Source organism: Megalobrama amblycephala, linkage group LG14 (genome assembly GCF_018812025.1).
Source record: "Megalobrama amblycephala isolate DHTTF-2021 linkage group LG14, ASM1881202v1, whole genome shotgun sequence".
Taxonomy (NCBI): Eukaryota; Metazoa; Chordata; class Actinopteri; order Cypriniformes; family Xenocyprididae; genus Megalobrama; species Megalobrama amblycephala.
Genome location: NC_063057.1, coordinates 28,539,186 through 28,550,455, shown reverse-complemented (window position 1 = coordinate 28,550,455; position 11,270 = coordinate 28,539,186). Strand labels below are relative to the sequence as shown.

The following is an 11,270-nucleotide window of genomic DNA, read 5'->3' as shown; positions in this document are numbered from 1 at the left end:
GGCTGGAGCATGTTTATTATGTTTTGTGGTCCAGGCTGCACCAGGTAGTTTTTGTTGCCATTTTTGGAGCTTTTGGCGACCGCGGTTTTTTACAGTGTGTTCAGGGGACAGGCAGCTAGCTGATAGTGAGGAGATGTTTGCTGTATGTGACAAAAAATATTTTGGCCTAGAAACGTGTGACATCGCTTAGATTATAATTACTTGGTGTTGCTGTGACTTCATCATTCCAGACTCACTATTGGCCAATTCAGTGGTTAAGGGTGGCCATTTTGGGGTTGCCATCATTGTAGTCCTTGATCTGCAACACTTAAGCATTTAAGAATCAATCTAACACTTTGCTGAAAGTTGTTTTCTTTAAAAACTTTTTTTTAAAAAGTCTCTTTTTACTAAGAATTTTCTGACATTTAAGTCAAAACTTAAGACTACTCTTAAAAGCATTTCTGAGAAGTTTTATACATAAGGGCCCTCTCTATATTGCGCATCGAGAATAGTTTAAGTGGCCAAAGACTCTCCAAAGATCACAGCTGTAGAACTGCAGAAATTAGTTGAGTCTTGGGGACAGAACGCCTAAAAAAAATATTGAACAGCACCTATCCATCACCACAAGTTGTTCAGGAGGGTTTCAAGAAAAATCCTCCTCGGTCATCCATAAACAAACTCCATCATATTCAGTTGTGACGACTGGAACTTCAAACAGGACAGGTTCTGTTGTCAGATGAAATTAAAATAAGAGCTTTTTGGCAGGAAAACCCACCAGATAGGTTCAATGCACACAAAGATAAAAAGTACCCCCAAAATACCCCATCACGGTTAAATATACTGCTGTATATTTAATGTTGTGGGCCTATTTTTCTGCTATAGGTCCTGGACATCTTGCTCAGATACATGGTATGGATACATGGATTCTAGCAAGTACCAACAGAGGTTTCTTCTGCTAGAAACCATATAATGGGCCGTGGTTGAATCTTCCATCAGATCTGTACTCTGGTGAGTTTGAACGAGTGTGCGGAGTTCTGATGCTGGTGGAATTGCTGAATCCGTGACAATTACCTATTTTTGTAATTTTTATGGCTATGAATACTTAGTCTCTTGGTCTACTCATTCTCCCACGGTGAAAACCCTTCTGTGGACATGTATTGCACTCAATACATGTTAAACAAAATTGGCTAATGTGTTTCTGTCTGTGAAAACTTAGCTAAAGTTGAATAATATAATTGTGAGATTAGAAAGATGTTACCCTTTCCTCATTCCCTGCATTTTTTTCAACATATCAATGAGGATGTGCATTATCCCAAGGTGAAAACCCTTCTGTGGACATTAATTGCACTCAATCTTAACACTCTTGAGCACCTGTGGTGGATTCTTTTTTGCCAATTTTGTTTAAATTAAGGATTGCAGAAATGAGTACACTCTAGATTTAATTCAACAAATGTATAATATTCTAGTACTTAGTATGCCATCCATAATTTTAAATATACTGCTCTGACCCTTCTTGTCACAGAGTGTACAAGTTCATGACAAATTGTCACATCTGTCCTGTTTATCTCCTGGATGATGAGCTTCTTAAATTTTTTGATCTTTAATAGGGAGTGTTGCTCAACTCGTCTCTACAGAATCCCCCACAGGAACTCAAGATTTTTAAGACTTGGTGAAATACATGCATATCCTCATTGTCATGTTAAAAAAAGGCCCAACAATGCAGGGAATGAGGAAAAGGTAACATCTTCTGTTTCAAGTTTGTGTATTAAAGTTTTTCTCGATTGCTTAAGCACACCCATTTCCCTAAACTATAAACACTATTCCCCTGTTTTGACACATGAATCAGATTTGTTGAACTGTCACTGCAAAGCTCTACGCACAAATCCCTTCATTTCTCATTGCCTACACCATGTTGTCATGTAGAAAGCACTAGCATTCAATATTGTTCACTCAAGTGAAATTTATCACACACCAGTCAGAACCTTCAATAGAGAGATAAAAGAGCCCGAGTCAGTTCATTCAGTTTTGGAAAAATGGATCCAGAGGGACGTGATTGAAAAGGTCGAGGACACTAGAGAGGAGGAGGAGGAAGAAGAGGGTGAGCAAGAGCAATAAGGAGTGGAGGAAGAGGTGAGGGAAGAGGACGAGGATAAGGGGCAAGGAGACAAGGAGTCTCAGATGAAATTCATGCCTCTAGTTGACCATGTCCTTGTCCATGGTGTGACTATGAGGGAGGCTGGGCAATGAGTTCAGCCAAACTTAAGTTGCTTCACCATCGCCTCGATCATAAGGATCTTCAGAGAGGAAAACAGGTAGGTGTACCTCAGTGTACTCTACTGTAAACTTCTGAGTGCTGTACTCTGTTACAACATATGCATCAAAGTGCCTTACATACAGATAGAGTTTCTGTCTGCTTCCATTTTGTAAAAAAGGATGTGTTACAGTTACAGTAATCAGTGCTTGTATTTTTGTAGGACACAGAGACGATGGAAAGGAAGAAGCCTGACTAGACATTTCAGTTGATGTGTGCCAGGGGTGGATCAGGCATGCAAGAGGATCAGGCATGCCCCATGGAATGGTTTTGAGTGTAGAGCTAATAGAGAAAATAGGATGTTTAGGGAATTGGGTGAGATGTTATGGATTTATGTTTAATGTTTTGAAAATATGAGGCATAATTTCAAGAAATGTGTTTAAGCAAGAGAGAAAAACTAAATTACACAATGGTGTGGGAATTCATGACAGCATTGATAAAGCACAACTCCCTCACACCTTCAGCACTCATACATCCCTATATAAGAGCTTCACTACCACTGAACTTTACTGTAGGAACCAGGCACTTCTCACTGTACTCCTCCTCTAGCATTTCTAGATCCAAAATGATTGACTTGGTCTCATGAGACCAGAGTATTGATTCCCAGAATCTATATTTTGTAAATATGGGCTTTGGAAATGGCTAACTGACTTTACTGTGCTTTGGCTACAGTAGGTAGTTCCAGTGAGAACAACAAGCATGCATGTCATTTCTGCAGGCTGCATCTTACTCTGTGAGATAAACAGTCACTCTTTTCATAGCTTTTGCTGACTCTGAGATACTCGCTTGGTATTTCTCCTGCTCTTTGTCTAGCAAAAAAATCCCTCATCACTAAATGAAAGCTTAAAATGAAGGCCTGATTATTTCAGGGGCCTTGTCACAAGTCCAATTGCTTTTTAATTTCTGTGTTACTTGTGCTATATTTTCACACTTAAAACAATGATTTGGTAATCCTCTTGTACCACTGTCCTCTTTTGTGCTGAGAAATAAATCTCCTGACAGTTCCCATTTTTGTCAGCATTAAGTCTGAGAATGATTCAGTGGGCTATATAACACTTTTAATTGTCAAGAAATTACTTCTCTTTAAACGTTTTAGTTCAACATACTTACCTGTTGACACATTACCTTAAACTTTCACCAGAAAAATTTTATTTCATTTTATTTAGTAACTTTTAGGAGGGTGCACTCACTTTTGCTACACAACATTTTATCACCTTGATAAGAAAATCTTATTTCCCTGAATAATTTTTTCATGCTTCTTTGGTAATTGATTAAGCAGACTTGCTGGAACATTATATCTCTAAAGAAGCCTAACATGTCTTCTAAGTAATTGAGTAATTGCTGACTTTCAGAAGTTTTAATTCAACAAATGTATAATATTCTAGTACTTAGTATGTCCTCCATAATTTTGAATATACTAATCTGACACTTCTTGGCATGGAGTGTACAAGTTCATGACAAATTGTCACATCCGTCCTGTTTATCTCCTGGATGATGAGATTCTTATATGCCTCGATCTTTAATGGGGAATGTTGCTCAACTTGTCTCTACAGAATCTCCCACAGGAACTCAAGAGTGTTCAGATTGAGTAAATTACATGTCCACAGAAGGGGTTTCACCTTGGGAGAATGCATATCCTTATTGTCATGTTGAAAAAATGCCTAACAATGCTGCAGGGAATGAGGAAAGGGTAACATCTTCTGTTTCAAGTTTGTGTATTAAATTACACCATGGTGTGGGAATTCATGACAGCATTGATATCATGTCTAAATATACCTTCCACCTTAAAAATGTCTGTTAATGTAGGGTGACCATATGCGCCATTTTCCCAGGATCATTTAGCTTTGGCATGTAATATGGAAAGGCCAGTTGAAATCCATAGCCTTCCCCTGGCCAGGTCTAGATATACTCATTTAAAAACACAAGGCAGATTGCTCACTCAATCCATAACTGGTCTGTTTTAAAGCTGCCTGTAACTGCTGCTGTGGGATCAGTTTCTCCTGCTGTAGCCATTATTTAATATTTATGTTGGCTGCAATGAATGAATATGCAATCAAAAATATCAGTGACAACTTCCGGTTTGGTAATGCGGTGTAGGACGCACAGTGTCTAAGCTCTGTGTTATTTCATGTAATCTTTTCAGAATGCAGCCTATTTTACAGCCTATTACACCCAATTCATTTAATTTTTTCAAAACATCCCAGTGTCGGAAACTTCAATTAAAATTAAAAGTAATTCAAATGCTACAAGGACAGGCGGTAAGCAACAGGCTCAAATATATAATGCTATCAACATTGAGCACCCAAAAGAGTACACAAATTCATGCAAAAAATAAAATAAACATTTCTTAAAAAACATCAATCTCTGTGGATTCTAACTCTTTTGATGGTTGACAAACTTCATCTGCAAAGATCACTGTTGCACCTCAGTTCAAGCGGCAGCATAGAGCGCAAGTCTTTTCTTCCAATGTATAGCTTATAGTTAAAGCACGAAAAAACACTCAATGTTTTCCCTTAAGAAGCATCCGCATGGCGAGTTGAACAAAATGGCGCCTGTTTAAGCTTGTTTAAGCACCCACAGCATGTCCGGAAGTATACACAAACATGATATTTAATGTAATTTCAAAAAAAAAAAAAAAAAAAAAAAAAAGCCTATAAAAAGCTGTTAAATTCAAACATTTAGGCTAACACTGGTCGTTTCAATCAACCACCTCAAGTATGCTAAGCAAGTTCATATCGAATCAGTTTGAACAGTCTTTTATGACAACTGCTAAACTAAATATGAAACCATAAAATATAGCAGTTTATATCATAATACTATATTGTAGTTAACAGCAATTTCATGTTTTGTTCAATTATAGCGCCATCAAGAGGCACAATCCCACCAATTTTTTTATGTATCCTCAGAGTGAGCCCATACTTGTGTGTGTGTGTGTGTGTGTGTGTGTGACATTTGGTGCAAATATCTAATTTCCTTTCAGAGTTATAAACATTTATATGTATGAGAACATAAAAAATGACCCATGGATGACATTAATTAGATTTTTTTTTACCACTTCCTATTAAAATTTTGACAATTGGGCATCAGCCCATATGGTTCTGTGTTTCCTACAGTGGTATCGTCTCGATCGGGGTAACGGACCAGTAGGTGGTGCTGCGCCGAAATGCTGCATGTTGCCTCAAGTCATGCTTGTGATGACATGTACCAAGGTTGGTCTGAATACAATAAAGCGTTGTGGAGATATATCCTCAAGTCTGATTTGGCTAGCTTTTCGTCAAAAGTACACATGTGCTATAGTTCACTTTTATATTCTAATCTGGGAAAATCACCAACAAACAAGAACATTTATCTTGTCCACTGCTCCTCAACACGCTGTTCCTCTCCTCCTCATGACGGATGGTGAAGTCTCCAAGTCCAAGGGGGTCATCGAGGTCTTGGTGGAGAAGGGAAAGACCCAGAGAGAGTCTTGGGAACCTAAAGTTAAAAGGTTGTCAGTGTTGGTATATATAGTGCTGGCAAAAAAAAGTTCGTAGTTTCAACAGCTTTTAAATTTTAATTTAGTACCATAAAATCCACTAAAAATACAAAATATTAAAGGATGGATGGATTAATGGGTAGATAAGTGTGTAGTAATTATGATTCATATGTGAATGCGCTTGTCGGTAAGCTTCACCATTTTACAGTAAATCAATCTCAGATACAAAAAATAATATTAAAATGGTAAAATCTTTACCATTTGTCATTGCATTATCATTTCATAACAGTCAATCTGAACACTGTTGTCACATACTGTAAAACATTAACAATATAGCTGAACCTTAAGATAATATAATGAAATGTAATTTAGCATCTTGAATAATTGAGTCTGTGGCTCTAATAAAGTATTAATTTTACTGACGAACAATACAACTGTTTATTGTAGAAAAATATCTTGTATTAGAAGTTTCACATATTAGATGTGCTACACACTCTTTCATTGGCAGTTCCTTTCAGCACATCATTGGACAGCATGCATTTAAATATATATGCTTAAAAAATAATTAAACTTTGAATACAGCGACCTGATTTATTTATTATACTTGTATGTGTGAATTTCTATGCACTTCTAGCGTGTGAAGCAGGACTTTTATTTTGGTCTGCCTGTGTGACGTCATAAGGCGGCGCCGCGCTCCTGCTTCTGTTGTGATTCGGCTGAAGAAAGGTTTGTTTTTAAGCATTTAATATGTTAAAACATTTGTATAGTTTATACAGTGACCATAACAGATTAATTATCAAGTGTAACATTGTAACGATTTATGCAGTATTTATGAGCGTTTGTGTGAGTAAAGGACATCCGTACATGAGTAACACGAAATGTGCGTCTCATTTCGCTCCTTATATCGTGAATCAGTTTATCATAAACACGAATTCAGTCACTGGCGAGTAGTGATTCAAACTCCGAATCAATTGAATAAAATGATTCGCCAAATGATTCACTTGAAGCGCTCAAATGACGACACCTGCTGGTCAAACAGTGTAAACGCAGCGAGAACACAACCGAATTATCTTTATCATGTGTGACTTTATGAACCAAGAGCTGATAATGTTTTATGTCGTACTTGTGAGATCAGAATTGTTATTGACTGGGTGTTCATAACATGATAATGTGTAGATTTTGTGTTTTTCTTTCTGTTAATCTCATCTCAAACACAGAAAAACACCTGGTGAAGAGACTGTGACACACTATCATAAAGATGGAGTTTATTAAAGAGGAGAGTGAAGACCTGAGGATTGAAGAAACATTTAAACATGAAGAAACTGAGGAACAAACAGGTTGGTTTCATTCTCAAAGCTGAACTCCAGATCTACAGAAATGAGTGATATTTTTTAAACTTGTCCTAAATAAAGTGGTTTTATTTGACATGGAGCGGGTCTCCTCGTGTGGATAGACATGTTGAGATCACATGATCAGACAAATACTAGTGTTGCCTTCAAGTGAACCTGAGAAAAACCTGCTTAATGTCTTATTCTACTGTTAAATGCTCGATTCTGGTTGGTTGACGCACATTCATTTCACTCTGTGTCCTCTGCTATTTTTCATATGCGTTTTGTCTATAGAAATAGGTTATTAACTACTATAAAGCGACGTGAATGGCTGATGTTTCCGAGAACAGCGCGCGATGATCGATGATTAAACGATTATTTTCATTGTCGATAATAATCAGTTTTATCGATCAGTTGTTGCGAGTCTAATTCAAATTATATTGGAATACATGAGGAATGGCAAAAATAAATAAATACAATTTTTACACAGTATATTACCATTTTATTGGAAAACATTCAATTTTCACAGTGTGGGGTTAAAGGGATAGTTCACCCAAAAATGAAAATTTGATGTTTATCTGCTTACCCCCAGTGCATCAAGATGTAGGTGACTTTGTTTCTTCAGTAGAACACAAATTATTATTTTTAACTCCAACCATTGCAGTCTGTCAGTCGTATAATGCGTGTCAATGGGAACTTCATCTATAAGAGTAAAAAAAAAACATGCACAGACAAATCCAAATTAAACCCTGCGGCTCGTGACGACACATTGATGTCCTAAGACACGAAACCATCGGTTTGTGTGAGAAACTTTAAGTTGGCTTAAAAAGCTGGTCCAGAAAGTTTGAAGCAGTTTTAAAAATTTACAATTTGAAAGTTTCAGTTTTAGTTTAGTAGATAGATAGATAGATAGATAGATAGATAGATAGATAGACAGACTGATAGATCGGGATGGATGATAGATAGATAGATAGATAGATAGATAGATAGATAGATAGATAGATAGATAGAGATGGATGATAGATAGATAGATAGATAGAGAGATGGATGAACAATAGATAGATCTATAGATAGAGATGGATGGATGAATGAACGATAGATAGATAGATAGATAGAGATGGATGAACAATAGATAGATGGAGATAGATAGATAGATAGATAAACAATAGACAGACAGACAGATAGATAGAGATGGATGAACGATAGATAGATAGATAGAGATGGATTAACAATAGATAGATAGATAGAGATGGATGATAGATAGAGAGATGGATGAACAATAGATAGATAGAGAGATGGATGAACAATAGATAGAGGGATGGATGAACAATAGATAGATAGAGATAGATGAACGATAGATAGATAGATAGATAGATAGATAGATAGATAGATAGAGATGGATAGAGATGGATTAACAATAGATAGATAGATAGAGAGATGGATGAACAATAGATAGATAGAGAGATGGATGAACAATAGATAGAGGGATGGATGAACAATAGATAGATAGATAGATAGATAGATAGATAGATAGATAGATAGATAGATAGATAGATAGATAGATAGATAGATAGATAGATAGATAGATAGATAGATAGAGATGGATGAACAATAGATAGAGATGGATGGATGAACAATAGACAGATAGACAGACAGACTGATAGATAGAGATGGATGAACAATAGATAGATCTATAGATAGAGATGGATGAACGATAGATAGATGGAGATAGATAGATAGATAGATAGATAGATAGATAGATAAACAATAGATAGACAGACAGACAGATAGATAGAGATGGATGAACGATAGATAGATAGATAGATAGATAGATAGATAGAGATGGATTAACAATAGATAGATAGATAAACAATAGATAGACAGACAGACAGATAGATAGAGATGGATGAACGATAGATAGATAGATAGATAGATAGATAGATAGATAGATAGATAGATAGATAGATAGATAGAGATGGATAGAGATGGATTAACAATAGATAGATAGATAGATAGATAGATAGAGATGGATGAACAATAGATAGATGGAGATAGATAGATAAACAATAGATAGACAGATAGATAGAGATGGTTGAACAATAGATAGTTAGATAGATAGAGATGGATGAACAATAGATAGATAGACAGATAGATAGTTAGATAGATAGAGATGGATGAACAATAGATAGACAGATAGATAGAGATGGTTGAACAATAGATAGATAGACAGTAGTAGTTAGATAGATAGATAGATAGATACTCAAGTTGGGGTACTCAAGGTGATTTCTAGGGTTTTGCTATGCGGTTGCTAAGGTACTTGGGGTGGTTGCTAGGCTGTTGCTATGTGGTTGCTAGGGTACTCTGGGTGGTTGCTAAGGTGTTGCTATGCGGTTGCTAGGGGTCTCGGCTTGGTTGCTAAGGTGTTGCTGTGCGGTTGCTAAGGTATTCTGGGTGGTTACTAGGGTGTTGCTATGCGGTTGCTAGGGTACTCGTGTGGTTGCTAAGGTGTTGCTATGCGGTTGCTAGGGTACTCGGGGTGGTTGCTAAGGTGTTGCTATGATACTCGGGGTGGATGCTAAGATGTTGCTATGCGGTTGCTAAGGTACTCGGGTGGTTGCTAAGGTGTTGCTATGCGGTTGCTAGGGTACTCGGGGTGGTTGCTAAGGTGTTGCTATACGGTTGCTAGGGTACTTGGGGTGGTTGCTAAGGTGTTGCTATGATACTCGGAGTGGATGTTAAGATGTTGCTATGCGGTTGCTATGGTACTTGGGGTGGTTGCTATGATGGTTTGGTTGCTATGTGGTTGCTAAGTTGTGGGTGGTTGCTATGAGATAGATAGATTTAGTTTGATAGATAGATAGTAGGGCTGCACGATATATCACATGCGACTGTCACGCGCATTTCGTCAGTAAAGCCGGTTCCCTGATTACCGCTAAATCACCATCACCTGCTTTCAAATGGAGCGGCATTTAATAAACAGAGCCGTAGTTCATTGACAAGCCACGCAATATTGCGTTCATTATCGAAGGCGATTTATCTGACGAAATGCGCGTGACAATCGCATGCGATATATCGGTCAGCCCTAATAGATAGATAGATGTCTCGCGCTTTGCTTCAATGAGTGCGAGACATCACTTCCGTTGTGAGAGCGTGATCAGACATCACTAAGCGAGTGCTAAACGCAGTTGGACATAGTGGTGTATTAGAGGTAAAAAATGATATAAATACTGTTGGGTTTCTCACACAAACCGATCGTTTCGTGTCTTAGGACATCAATGTGTCGTCACGAGCCGCAGGGTTTAATTTGGATTTGTCTGTGCAAGTTTTTTTACTCTTATAGATCGAGTTCCCATTGACATGCATTATACGACTGACAGACTGCAACAGTTAAAAATCATCATTTGTGTTCTACTGAAGAAACAAAGTCACCTACATCTTGGATGCCCTGGGGGTAAACTATCCCTTAAACATGTACTTGTCTTTTTCCACTGTAGACCTGATGGCCCTGAAAGAGGAGAGTCAAGAACTGAATGAAATGGAAGAGAGGGATCCGTATCAGGAAGGTCATGTTTTCATAACTGGAAACAAAAAATCAACACAGACTGAAAATAGTTCCTCACAAAAAAGAGCCCAGAAGAAATCCTACAGGTTTCAGCACCTGCCCTCAGTGTGGAAAGAGCTTCAGTCGGAAACGAAACCTCGAAGACCACCTGAGAATTCACGTGGGAGAGAAACCCTACACGTGTCCACACTGTGGGAAGAGCTTCACTCAGAAAGGCAACCTTAAAAACCACATAGTAATTCACACCAGAGAGAAGCCGTTCACATGTGATCAGTGTGGGAAGAGCTTCACTCAGAAAGTTCACCTTAAAAAACACATGACGAGGCACACCGGAGAGAAGCCGTTCACATGTGATCAGTGTGGGAAGAGCTTCACACATAAAGACACGCTCAGCTCCCACATGAGAATCCACTCGGGAGACAACGGCTGCATATGCCATCAGTGTGGGAAGAGCTTCAGCCATAAAGTTAAGCTTCAAGACTCACATGAGACTTCACACGGGAGAGACGCCGTACACCTGCTCTGAGTGTGGACTGAGCTTCAGATATAAACCTTCCCTTGATGTCCACATGAGAGTTCACACCGGAGAGACGCCTCACACCTGCAGACTGTGTG

The 11,270-nt window shown here is 38.0% G+C and overlaps 1 long non-coding RNA gene across 1 annotated transcript; it reads left to right on the top strand.

Annotated features, from left to right (window-relative positions):
• Positions 1-6,410: 6,410 nt before the first annotated feature.
• Positions 6,411-10,734, top strand: LOC125245215. Its single transcript, XR_007179456.1, has 3 exons — positions 6,411-6,491; positions 6,983-7,102; positions 10,588-10,734. It is a non-coding gene; the product is annotated as an uncharacterized LOC125245215 (long non-coding RNA).
• Positions 10,735-11,270: the final 536 nt, after the last annotated feature.